Source organism: Triturus cristatus, chromosome 3_2 (assembly GCF_964204655.1).
Source record: "Triturus cristatus chromosome 3_2, aTriCri1.1, whole genome shotgun sequence".
Lineage (NCBI taxonomy): Eukaryota > Metazoa > Chordata > Amphibia > Caudata > Salamandridae > Triturus > Triturus cristatus.
Window position 1 is genome coordinate 320,660,027 of NC_140584.1, and position 14,844 is coordinate 320,674,870.

A 14,844-nucleotide genomic window follows, 5' to 3' on the forward strand; every position below is an offset into this window, starting at 1 on the left:
ACTCTCCCCTGGTATGACGGGGGCATCGCGCTTCCCGACATTCGCAGGTATTATTGGGCCGCGCAGCTTTCGGCCATCAACCATGCCACGTATGCGCCTGGCCTGAACCTGGCGTATGAGATGGACAAGTTCCTGCTTCCCGGCGGGGACTATAACAGGGCGCTGTACTCCCGCTCGGCTGGCCGGACCCTTACGGGTCCTACTAAGATCGCTGTGCGGACCTGGAGGGCCGCCACTGCGGCCACGGGCTGGGGTGAGCGACTGACATGTGCTACTCCTTTGTTTGCCTCCGATCGCCTGGGGAGCCTCTGGACTACGAAGGGGTTTGACCAGTGGGACACGATTGGTATCAGCAAAGTGGGAGACCTGTGGCATAAGGGCGCGGTTAAGACTTTCGCGGCTCTTCAGGCCGAATATGAGCTTACGGACAGGGAGTTCTTCCGCTATGCCCAGGTTCGACACGCCCTGCTCTCGGTCTTTGGAGAGGGGACCACGATCCCGGTTTCCTCGCCCCTCGAGGACCGCATACTTGACGGACATGTCCCGGACAGCACTATTTCTTTAATTTATAAGAAACTGATTAATCATCGGGCTGACCTCTTGGTGCGCCTTCGGGAGGCTTGGACGGGGGATGGGGTGGAATTGGACGACGAGGACTGGCAGTCTGCACTGTCGTCCCCCAAAGAGGTCGCCATTCCAGCCCGTCTCCGGTTGGTACAGCTTAAGATTCTTCACCGGGTGTATGTGACGGGTCCTCGCTTGGTCTCGATGGGATATTCCGACGATGGGCTCTGTAAGCGGGGTTGTGGGCTCAGTGCCACCTTTCTCCATATCCTGTGGGAGTGCCGCGAGGTGGCGGACTACTGGCGCCGGGTACATACGGTTATGGGACAGGTCACTGGGGTTGTGCTGCTGCCGGAGGTGCGTCGCTGTGTCCTGAATGTGTGGGAGCCCAATGATTATAGCGCGGCTCAGACTCGGTGGGCGGCCCTGGGGAACATGATTGCCAAGAGAGATATAGCGCAGCTTTGGGGTGCCCAGCGGCCGCCCACCGTGTCAGTATGGAAGGAGAATATGGACTGGTGTATGTTCAGGGAGAAGACTGTGTATGTTGCCCGTGGTAAGCCGGGGGCATGGGGCAGAATCTGGGGGCAATGGAATGCTTATCGCGGGGGTATCTGTACGCCCCCCCTGGTGGACACCGATATCGCCATGTCCCCCTGACCCTTGACGGTTCCGGGCACCTTTTGGAATGACTACATATGGACGTTCAGTTCCCTTGGCCCCCCCCCCCCGTCCCCAGCCTCCCGGTACTCCTTCCTTTCGTGTGCTGCTTAATGGTCTGACCTGGAGTTCCCCGGAGGAAGCCTGACCTGCGCCGTTTGTCTTTATGCCTCGCCTTTTGTTTTTCTTTTAGTTTTCTGTGTTTGTTTGATCTAAGTCTCCTGTGCCTCTAGAACTATCCGGACTCACTACGGGGCCGACCCCCGGGAACCGACTGCAGCTTTGATAAATGTATATTTCATTCTGTACTTAGCGGCCGGCCCTGGTGGTTGTAGGCCCGTGCTTGTAATCGAATTATTGTTCAATAAAAACTTTTAAAAACAAAAAAAAAAAAAAAAAAAGAAAATGCATTTTACTCCTTCAATGTATGCTGAACATTTTAGCATGCATTGAAGATTTTAAAATGAGGAGAAATGAAAACGATTCTCCTTGTTGTGCTTTCCTACACCAATTGGAGAATGGTGCAGCATTCACACACATATCAAGATTTATGATTTCTGATAAATCTGGAGATGTGTCTTGTTCTATGAGTATTCAGTGCAATCATGCACAACAACACTTATAGAACACCCTTTCAACGCAAAGTGGTGTGTATGATGAGGTTGCATTTACATGGAGTAGAAAAAGTACACAGAGTGCCTTATCCTCTCTTTGTAAATATGAAAGAGTGTCTTGCGCAATAAATATGTTACAAAAAGTGACATATTTCTGTTTTTAAAATTGCTTGCGAATGATAGAAGGTAAGCACAGAGTTTTGTCTGCAAAGATGCACAAAGAAGAATGATTGAAATGATTGCGGTCCGTCAATAGGTACAATGGGAAATATTATGAACCACTCAAATCTGTTTTTTGGAGGTCACATGATATCCGATAACAGAGAGATTTCAAAACTACATAGGTATAAACAGAGTGTTTTTAAAAACGTGTTCAAACTTTGTAGCTTCTTGCAGATCTGCCCATTCTGCATATTAATACTTAGTTAAACTTACCTTCACAGTAATAGAAATTAAAAATGGTATACATTTTTTTTCAGATTTGTTTTGCAATGTAAATTGATGTAAATTGCTTATTTTAGAATTAGGATCTGTGAAAGAAAAGAAAAAATAGTTATAACATGTAATAATACATTTTTTACAACACAGCATAATTTCAACAAAGTAATTTGTTTGCCTTTTTTGCTGTTCTCAGAATATATTGAATTTCACTAGAAATAGTGATTTCAATCGTACTCATCACTTAACAGCGGGCAAAAAAAAACCAATCAAAAATATTGTTTAAAAAAACCCAACATGCTATTCTCAGTAAAATACCAGAAAATACAAATCACACATATTTGAAATGCTTATCGGCTAACAACATTTTATAACTTTAACTAATAAAAACTGTAAATGTTGTTGCTTTAAAATATTCACTGAGTCAATGAGCACGAAAAAACCATAATTCAAACATATATCTTTCCTTGAGGCAAAATGGTATTTTTGTACTCCTTTTTATGTAAATTGTCCAATGGTAATCCTTATCTTCCTAAAACTTTGACTTTAAAAATATTAGGTAGGAATTTGGTAATTCCCTAGGCAAACGTTGTTTGGAAACCAACTGGGAATCATTACAAAGTGTCCAGCCTTTGTCACATTCTAGATAGGCAGTGTAATGTCCAGATGTTGTGGAAGGACCATCATGGAAAATTATTGCAATTGCTACAAAAGTCCTTCCTGATATTGATAGTTGTGTTGCTACAAATTGCTTTATTAAAGTATCCAATTTTCTTCCATCAGCTGTACAACGTTGCATCATTAAAATGATGTATTGTCCATATTTTGTTAAAAATAATGTGGATAACATTTCTGATCTACATTGGCTACACTCCATGTTTTGATTTGCACCTTTAACTAATTTATTGAAAGACACTGATTTACAGTCTGGTAATGTTAAATATAGAAATCTTTCAGTGTCTACATTAGTGGTACATGTATACATGCAATTTTCACAATGATGTTCCCATTTGTAAGAAAGGCCAAACATATTTTCTATTTCTACACCTTTATTTTCAAAAATGGAAAGCATATACATTAAATATTCCTGAGCATCTTGTTGGACATTTTGTGTAAATTGTGTAGAACCAGAACACACATCCAAAAGATTGCGAACATCTTAAACAGATTGTATTTTACTTGTATCTGTTGTCAATTTTTCATAAACAGAATGCAACAGAGAACAATATTTTTTTTGCCGATTCTGCATAATTTGTTCTTGCAAACCTTCAAGATAAAAAACAACATTGACCACTACATTAGCATAGCAGTTCAGTTCAGTCAAGCTTTATTGCAGTTAGATTTACCATAAAAGCATATAAAAGTAAGACAACAGTACAATAGGACAAGCAATTCAATTCATACATGTAATCTCAACTATATAGATGATTGTTAAACATATCCTTAAAAATTTTAAAAATTTAAATACTATCCAGAATTTTAAAATTGTTAAACAATGATCATTATAAAAGGAATAAAATACGATCTTTTCTCTCGATATCCATTAAACTTAATGCTAATGTATAGCAGCATTGTTTATCAAGTTCCTTCGAATTATCCACATTGAATGCAAGTATTTAGCTACTGCAGAAACAATCACTGCGTTAGTATCAGTTTTTAATATCCTAAAAAAGGCCAAATATTGCTTTATACCCAGGTTTTTGCACAGCTGAATTATCCATTTCTTCCTAATGCAAGCATATACTGGACAGAAAAGGATAACATGTACGGGAGTTTCTTCCTCAGTTCGACAGCTTGGGCAAAGACGTGCCGGACCCCCTTTCCACCTGTCAATATTATAATAAAAAGTGCCATATCTAAATTGCAAATAGAGCTTCTTTGCTAGAGTGGGTTGTATTGCATCAATCTCAGGCTCAAAGCTGTAGAAGGACTTAACGTCCAAAAAAATATCAGTTAAGCATGAAGTTTTTACTGAGCGAAAGAGATTCCTTAAATTAGATTCTTTTACAACACTTGTCATGGTTTTCTTGGAAATAGCTGGACAGGAAGCCTCGGGATTTAACCAGAGTTCCACAAGCCCGCTCGATGTAAGTAACTGTCTTACAAAAGTTAACCAAGGGATCCTACCAGATCCTAATGAAGCCATGACTACTTTGAGCTCCTCCTTGTAATTGACCAACTCAGGAATGCTCCACAGGCGCTTCCAATAAAGTAAAGGCCGGACAGTAATAGCATCTGCAATTGGGCAGATATTCAAATCTAATCTGAGCGGAGCCAAGGGAGTACTTTTTGGCAAATCCAATAATTGCCTTATAAAATTATTTTCAGTTATTGATAGGTTGCTTACTGATGTGTGTCCCCAAAGTTCCGCCCCGTAAAGGGATGATGCCCTTGCTTGAACTTTAAATATTTCAAGGGGGGCACTTATTATTTTGTGGGTACAATTCTTCTGTACTTTTAGGATGCCCCCAGCTGCTTGGGATAGTCTTAGGTTGGCCTTGGCCACTTGTGGACCCCACCCCATTTTATTATTCAAAGTCAAACCCAGGTATTCAAATGTTGGGACCCTTTCAAGGGATCTGCCTTCCATCATTGGATGGGGGCAGTTAGCAGTATTGGCGTTAAAAACCATATACTTAGTCTTATTTATATTAACCACCAGGTTCCTTTTAATGCAGAATTTGGAAAACTGGTTCAGCACCCGCTGCATCCCCATTGGGGATTTTGAAAGCAGCAGCGTGTCATCCGCAAACATTAGAGCGGGAAATCTTCGGGCACCCAATTTGGGGGAGTCAATGTCGTTTATAGCTAAGAGATCTTCAATAAGCCCGTTGAGAAAGAGAGAAAACAAGGTCGGGGCAAGCACACAGCCCTGCCTAACGCCTTTCTCAATCGGGAATGGTCCAGTTAGCTGACCTTGTCTGCCAAAACGAACTCTCGCAAACGTGCCTCCATGTAAGATCTTAAACTGATAGCATAGGTATGGCGGAACCCCCATTGTTAATAAGATGGTCCATAACTGGTTCCGGTACACCATATCAAATGCGGACTTTAGGTCGACGAATGTAAGATATAAGCTACCCCCTTCCAAGACCACATGCTTCCAGTAAAGAACTTGCAACCGGAATAATTGGTCGATTGTTGATGTTTTGGCCCTAAATCCCGCCTGAAGCGGCGTCAGAATGTTATTATCGCTGGACCAAATCTGTAATCGTTGTAACAATAGCCTGGCGTAGATTTTTTGGGTCACATCAATAAGGCTAATTGGCCTATAATTAGACGGTTGGAGCGGAGAGCCCTTCTTGTGAATTGGAATTATCTCCGCCCTCAGCCAGGTACATGGGAGTTGTAGCCCCTGCAATATCGCATTAAATAATACCCATAGGTATGGACCCCAAACTATCGGTTCTTCTCTATATAAATCACCTGGGATCCTATCAAGTCTCGGTGCTTTGTTAGGCTGGATACTTGAGATGGCCGACTGTACTTCCACCAATGTAAATGGTTGCACTGACCACATAGGATCCGGGGCCAATAAGCTCGGGGTGGCTTCACTTGTACATGTAGGAGAAAGAGAGTAAAGATCTTTAAAATAAGAAGACCATGCTTCTTCAGATATATTTGGAGCAATTGTAGACCTGCCTTCAGATTTTCCAGTGTGGACAAGGTTCCAAAAGGTCCTTGGGTCCTTTGCCACGAGTGCAGATGTAATAGCAGCCCAACGGTCTGCCTCCCGTTCTAATTTTGCATTTTTTTAGCATTTTCTTATATGCTTGTCTGGCTTCTGTGACACGAGATCTATTACCTTGGCTTAGGGCGAACAATAATGCAGCTTTCGCGTCCCTACAACACCTGTTAAACCATGGATTCTCGTCATTGCGTGGTTTAGGCTTAACAGAACCCTTCTTATAGAAAGTGTCCTTTAGTATTGCGACCATTTCACTATGGATATCCATAATTTTACCCATATCAATGTCCAAAGAATTAGTGAGGGTGGGATTTGCCCTTTCGAGCAGGGGGGTTACGTCTCGATATAATTTTGCCATGGATTTGGCAGATGATTTCGCGGCCGCCCATCGGATTCTTCTCCCACCTTGCACTATTCTTAGATCACTACTTAGGGTGCTAACTGTAGCACTATCCCCCCTGATTAGTTGGAAATCCATCTCAATTATCAGGGGATTATGGTCACTTTCAATACGAATAGGAACGCTAAAATCTAAAATTTTTGGCCACAGAGCCAAACTCGCCAAGAAATAATCTATCACAGATGTATGCCCCATGCCACTATAAGTATGCTGGGCAGGGGTATCACTCTGGAATCGACCGTTACAGGCTCTAATAGAGAACGTATAGGTAAGGGAAGTCAACTGAAGGACTAAAGCTGTCCAATTTTTAACAGGATAAGCATTGGGGGGCAGAATTGACCAAGTTTCATCTTCTTCCATTGTGATCGGCGGGACCCCTTGTAATGGTTCAAAATGACAATTGAAGTCTCCTCCAATCAACAAGGCAACATCACCCCCAAGCGAGTGCAATAAGGTGGTTAATGAATCCAAAGTTTTGGATGTTCCGCCCGATCGCACTGGCCGTGAGTATATGTTGTTCAGAGCCAGTTTTGGTGTTTCTTTATGAGACATCAGGATGCACGTGAGATCAGGACTGCTTGTATCTAGCCTTTTCAACGTGAATCCAAGATGGATACCCACCCATATACACAACCCCCCTGACGGTCTGCCTCTCGAGCCTTTAATTGCAGATTCCGCAAAGGTTACATAGCCCAATCTATGGGTAGGACCTATCGCCCACGTTTCCTGGAATAAACAGATCCCATGAGAATCCACGAATGTACACCAATCCGGGATGTCTAAGTTAGATGCGAGGCCGCTATATTCCAGGATAAGATTTTTAAGGTCCCTTTTGTCATTGCCTGCTTGTTTCCCAAACTACCCTCGTGACAGGACCCAGCAAGGCCGTGCACCCCAGGGCTGACTGAATGCCGATCTGTGTGCACGCGAGTGGTCCGAAAATGTGGGACAAAAATAGATTTATCAATCACAGGGGGAGATGGACCATCCCCTAACTCCCCTGTGGTTGCATAAGGCTTTTTCTTGGGCATCATTCTTACTTCTGTAGGGGACAGAGAGTTAGTTGCGGTGATTACCGCCCCCATAAGATCCCTTCTGATAATCTTTGAACCTCCTTCCCTTTTATTAACGTCTGTTCGATGGACTAATGGGGGGCTGGGGGCATGGGGAGTCAATCCACTTGGTCCAACAAGCTGTATCCATTGCTTGTTGGAACTCCCAACACTTCACCCCTAACTTGTCCACCCCTGCTTCTGTGTACATAATGCCAAGGGTCCTCTTGCTGGCGCCATGAATCATAGTTCCTATGATCGGGAAGATAATGAGCATGATCTATTTGGTAAAAATAGTCTAACCTTAAAGATTTAATCATTGTATTGGGACTTATCTGTTGCCTGCTGCATACATAATCAACTGCCCTGTAATCCTCAAAATTAATAATTACACAGTCCCCACCCACATTTTTTAGTTTGGAACCCACCCACCCCACCCTTCTAACAAACAAAATTTTGCTTTGGATGGATCTAGGCAGGGGTCTATGGGTGTTCAACCAATGCATTGTCTTGTTTTTGAGTTCCTCATATGATTCATGTTTCGTATTCATCAACTTTGGGACCCCGGTTAGAATAACCACATATGGGGCGCAATCCGGGGGTAAGTTGATGCATGGTAGGTCTCGAGAGGCATCATTTTCCCCAGATTGATTTGGAAACTCCTTCCCTAAAGTTTCGATATTTGCAGAGTTTGCCAATTGCAAGGGTTGTGCCTCGTTCGCGGCTGATGGATTGATTTTTGGGCCAGTTGTGCTAGAGCCCGGGATCGGCCCCTGTATGGTAGATAATGTAGGTTGATCGTTTGCAATAGTAGATGTTAACTTGTGTTGTGACTGTGAAACGTTCACTGGTGTAACCAAGGCTTTAACTTGGGCTTTGGTAGCAAGAAGATCATTTCTAAGACCCATATTTTCCACGAGCAGTGCCTCCATTTTTTCCAATCTATCATCTAAGTGTTTCAATTTTTGCTCCACAGGCTGGATAAGAGAAAATAAAACCATACTTAGTTTCCCCACCAGTAGATCTACATCGAGGGAGAATGTGGTTACGGAGTCTGTACCATTCTTAGCAGGGCTATCTATAAGAGTCACAGAAGGGCAGATCTCTGATTGGTCCGCGGTCAGGGATTCCAATTGGTTATTAGGTTTAGACTGTTTGGGTTTTCTACCCCGAGATGGAGTGCCAGCCTTCTTCCTTTTCAAGATTGCACCCTCTTTAAGTCTTGTCTTATTCTGGTTGTTTGTATTCGCTTCGGTTTGGGCAGATAATACGTTTGTAGACTGTCCACATGGTAGTTGGGTTAACCCATCCACCTGATCTCCTATATTGTTTCCAGTAAGATGTGAGTTAGTAGGGAGCTCTTCAATAGCTGCGTTTAACTGGGGAGGGTCTGGTGAGCATGCCTGTGCAGCGGGGCCCAGGGAGGATCTCCTTAGGAAGACCGGATCTTGGGACAGACGGCGTTGCGTCATAACAATTTCGCGTTCCAAGACCGATGATGCTCTCGTAATGAATTGGTCTAGAGTCCCGGCTACAAGCCCTATTGGTGTCGGTTTCACACCCCTTCTGGCGGCCATGATATTCAGATATTAGTATTGGGAACTAAGTTTAGATGATACTCACGGTTCCCACATAGCAGTTGACACCTGAACTATTTTCAAACTGATAACCATCATCTCTTCAACAGTGTCCGATTTCTTTTTACTTGCAATCACAACATTATCTTGTTCTTTTCCCTTCTCGACACTTTCAGAACAGATATTCTCAAACCTTCTTTTTCGACCAAGCACACGCTTTTCAAATACAGGATATTGACCTAAATTTGGAGCAAACACCCTTCTTAACCTAGTATACTCTTTTACACAGTTTGCATCTGCAGTAACCTTTGTCTCATCAAAATCAATCAAAAACAAACCAGATAATGTTCTGACTCGCGACAAAGCAACATATGCCATACCCTCTTTAAATATGGTAGATCCAATGTTCACCAATGCACTGTCTACACTTAATCCTTGAGATTTATGATTAGTCACTGCATATGCCAGAGAAAATGGAAATTGTTTCCTACGGGCATATAAATCTTTAACAAGCAAAAAACGAACTGAACAACGAGCAATTTCTTTAACTTCTTCAATCTGATCAAATGTAATTTTTAAAAATTCAATTCCTTCTTTTTTCTGATAATTAACAAAATCCACCACTTTACCCATTGCGCCATTAACTAAACCTTTTTCTACATCCAAATTACGCCTTAAAATTACCCGACAGTTTACACATGCATATAGTGTCTTTTCTAAACCAGCTGTTTTAGATATTTTTTTTTCTAAAGAATCCAATTTTGTTTTCAACTTTCCCGTCAAAATAATAGTGATTCCTTCATGCTCTATTTTATCGATGGCTTCCATTTTTATAATTTCTTCATTTTCAAGTTTCAAGAGTTCTTCGTTGAATATGGAACACTCACGCAGTGTTGGCATTAAGCAGATCACTGATTTATTTTCTTCAATTTTCATGTACACTTTTGCAGGAACTACATTTTCATTTGGAAACACATTGCAAAGTAATCGACTCTCCAAAGCTTGTTTGCCATGTTCTGTAAGAATTCCAATTCTTATATCTTGAAGAATATTTCCATATTGAGCATCATTTGCCTGTCGCATGTTTGTCGTTAGTTCTTTGTATTCAAAATAAGTCCAAATGTTCACATTACCAACACTACCAAGAGACTTTCTGGTATCTTCATGTGCAAGTGTTTTAAATACCAGTTGTCCTTTTACCGGAGTCAGTTGCAGTAGATCTCCAAAAACTATGACGTGTTTTCCTCCAAATAACACGTCATACTCTGTTTTAAGAATTTGCTGCATTCTTAAATGCACAAAGGCAAGCATCAAGTTTGAGACCATGCTTACGTCATCAATAATGAGAAGTTTCATTTTCTTCAGGACTCTTGAAACTTCACAACAAGCTTCTCCAGATAGCGTGTGGTATTCCAATTTGTTCTCATGCTCTACTGGTAGCATTAGTAAACGATGTAAAGTTATTCCTTTAATGTTATGTGCTGCCAACCCAGTTGGAGCAGTGACAACACAAGACAAATGCGACTCAGTTGTTTTCTGCAGATAACTTGTAATTACTTTAATTAAGAAACTTTTTCCTGTTCCAGCTTGACCACTCACATACATTCGGATAGGTTGAAATGATGTACATGAGCACCCTTTCTTTTCATGAAGTGATCCATGGTCAATCTGCTCTTTCACTTGTTGATATATTTGTTTCTGTTCAACATTTAGTTGTTCTTCCAAGTTTCCTAACTGTATTACATCTTCTTGAGCTTGATACATTGCTGTTTCCACCTCATTCATGGCAGTTGCTGCTTCATTTTCAACAATTGGTTGTCCTAGTGGATCTTGACTAAGTGCAGCAGAACTTTGTCTTGAGAACTGTCTCTAGCAATCACAGCTGCAATTGCAGTTTCTTGATCAATTTCATCATTCAACATTTTCACATAATTTGCAAAAGCACTGCATTGTATGCTATCTTTACAAGCATTAAATGAATCTTCATAGCTCTGAAAATCTCCAAGTAATTCCAGTTCTGAACGCCACGGTTTGAACATTTGCAAAAGGGCTAAATAGTAAAATTCCCTTTTGTCAGCAGTGTCGCAACTCAGTTTCCTGTGATTAATTATATTTCCTTTCCTTTGTTTCACCAGACATCCTTTGGAACCAATCACTGCATATTTTCCATCATTGATGTTCTCTGTAGTATTCCGTTTAAAAGTGTAGTTTTGCAGCACTTCATAGAGACACATGTTCTCAAGATGATGACTTCTGTTTGGGTAATATGTGTCCAACATATTTGTTTTCAAAATATCTGTACTTTCTGGTTCTTTTTCTGCTAAATATTCAATTTCTTGAACAGATTTCAGTACCCGATTTCGCATTCCTGCAAGACCTAGACTCACCCAAAGGATTCTTCTACTTTTGGAATATAGACTTGCAGATGATAACCGATCTGAACATTCATATGCTCCAATTTCACGATCCAATAACATCTTCAAACTGAAACTGTATAATTTCTTACTTAGAGTCTTCTCGTGAGAAATCTCTTCCCACATTTCTTTCAATTCGGTCTTTTCTGATTTAGTAATGTAGGACGTTACATATCTAGCAACAGCAATGGAATTGTCCGCAACATACTGAATATCCATGTTAGCGTTCCACATGGATAAAATAAATGGATTGTAGTCATTTATGTATTTTGATTCTTCGCTTCTTCTTAAGTTGTAGGTATTTTTCAGAGACTTTCTTGTGTTGGTATGTCGCATAGCTGACAGAAAACTGTTCACTCTTCCTTTGGATAATACAGGACGTGGAAATCCAAAACGACATTTGGTATAGAACTTATCCTTTGACTTGTACTTTCTTTGACAGTATTTTCCACACCTATGGCTTTGGAATCGTAAGACTTGTTGTTTTAAGTTTTTATCTTCTCTGCTATTGGGTACAGCACATGTGGCATAATCTTCAATGAAAGACAAAACAGTTTCATCTGAATCTGTTCCAAATTTGGGGGCGTCCCTGATCCATAACAACATATGTATATGAGGAGCACCTCTTGCTTGATACTCCTTTCTCCAAAATAAATCCACAACTTCTCCAAGAGGAGGATTCTTTTTATTGCAGATGAAAGACATCATAGCTTCAAATCCATGATTGAAATATCTGCATACATTAACAGAATCCAAAGAGCACAATTCTCCAGGTGTCTTGCATTCAATATTTTTTATATTGGAATTTGCCTCTCGAAGAAATTCAAGTAAATCATCCCAAGCATACTCAGCACAGCTCAGTGTAACAAACCATGTAGGAGTTCCCAAGTTCCGTAGCATACATTTCAGTTCTCCATGGCAACGTTACCAATATTCATTAGTCCCACGCTGACATGCCATCAGATTAATCAACTGAGATTCTAAATGATCATCTCTCTGATGCACTTTATCCATAAAATCCTTTGCAGTTACATTTTGCAGATAGATTCCAGTTTTTAAAATGTGATTTACTGCATGTGAAAGTCCAGACAAGTCACTTTCAAACAGAAGATGAAACATATAAGGGATACATTGTCGAAATCTTGGATCTTCTGCACATAATCTTGTTGTCCGATATTCAGATGCAGGAATATGCACAGGACGTTCATCATATCGTCCACCTTTTCCTGTTGGAAACAACTGCGGGAAACAATGAGCTTCCAAGCTCTCTTCCCATAAAATCATGGGACTTCCTTCTGCTTTTTTCATTTGGAACAACGCAATAGTATTCCATATCACCTCTTTGGAATGAAGTGGATGTACACTGTGATGTTCATAGATTTCTTCACATCTGGACATGTCCACTTTTTCAATTTGTCCACTTAATGTTTCAGTATCGTCTGCTAAATCTATTTCTTCTTCTCCTACAAACACATTTCTATAGTACTCATTATTTTTTATCAGATACAATGATGCCTTTTGCACTTTTCTAACATCCACTAACTCTTTAAATCTAACGGTAAATACACAACTCTTCCTTTCAATCCTTTTTGTAACTCTGATGGAGGTAATTTACCTGTTTTAGGCTCCATACGAACAATAGCCTGAAACGGGTGCACACATTGAATGAGAATAGACTCATACGTATTTAAATCTATCAGCTCTGGAGGAATAGCAACCAACTCTAGAATATTATGAACAGCTCTAGCAGGCATTTTATTCTTATCTAATTTGTTATAACAATATTTGCAAATACGCTGCTCAAATCACAAATCAAAACAATCCTCTACCAACCAATAAGTTGCAAATTCCATCCACTTATCATTATCTTCTATTTCACTTTTTAAATACAGATTGACACCCCTAGTCTGATTTTTATAGTGACTTCGCCGACAACAAATACAAGAAACCTGAAATTACCTTAAACTTTGTGAATTCATCCTCAAATTTTTTTGTAATTACGGGTTCTACATTGTCTTCAACATTTTGTTCTACTAATGTGTCAGTTTCTGCACTCTCTTGCTGAGGACCAAAGTAACAAAACTCAATATCATCACAAACCTTCTTCACATCTGATACTGACCCACGCAAAAGAGCACTGTTCAACTCATTTAACTTTAGTGCTGGACTTTTTGCATAATACAATCTTCTCACTAACTTCCGCATTTGAGTATGATGTACTGGCAGCATCCTGAAATGGTGAAAAACACTTTGACAAACTTTCCTAGAAAGACAAGCCACAGAATGACCTTGCAAACCAGTATTTTGTCTCACTCTGCAAGGGTCTAGTCCTTGCAACACCGTAATCTTTTATTTACCACTTTTTTTACTATATGCTCATAAAAAACTACATAATTTATCAATAGATTCTTGTCGTACATTACAAATACTACTGCAATCCCAAGTGTACACAGGGTGTTTAGGACGTCTCCCTAGAACTTCATCAGCTATCATTTCTTCTGCATTTCTTTCAACCATTTTCTCTTTCTCAACTGGACAACCATCTCTAACCTCATAACCTCTACCACTGGTGTCAACTGCGTACAATAATTTTTTGCTCTGTAAATAACTCTCTTCATTAAAGAAAGGCTCTGAAATGGAACTGTGTTTCCATTCTCCCCAAAAAAATCACAAAATATTTTTCTATTAATTACTCTTTTCCTCCTACTTTTGGCCTTCATTAAATGGATTGGTTTATCTAGTGATCAAATTCTGTTTAATACTAAAATTAATAGTTTCCTTTTTACTTCAAAAGCCTTTTCAACAATGTTTTCAATATGCTTCTTCTTTTTATAAAATAGAGCTCTCTTTTTATATTTCTTCACATCTTTCAGCAAATTATTTACTACTCTCTTGTAAAATATTTTTTTGCGTAATTCCTTATACTGATTCTGCCTTCTTTTACCATACTTTGTCTCCTTTCACTGTCCATTTGCTTTTTTGCTTTTCCTCTTATTTTGATTTTCTTTTCTAGTTGAAGCATTCTCAGAGGTTTCAGCATTCTGTACATTCTGTTTGGTCCTACAAACATTTTTAATCAATTGCTTTGTGATCTTACCAGAAGATTTTTTCTTTTTAGCCACATTATCTTGTTCATTCAATACTTGTGGTTGATGTTTCTTCAAGTAATTCTCCTGTCTCTGTTCTTTTCTTTTTCTATTTTTTTCTGGCATGATTTCTCTATTTTAACGTTGAAAAACAGTATCTGTAAAAAAGAATCACAAATAAATGTATATTAATAACTTTCAAATTTATAGTATTCTATTACTGTAGAAACACATTTTATATAAATACTGACTAAGAAACTATAGCCCTGAAGCACAAGTGTGATGATGGTTAAAACACTACATGCATAGGGCATAGTACTTTGAAGCAGTTCCAAATGAGTCAGTGGAGGT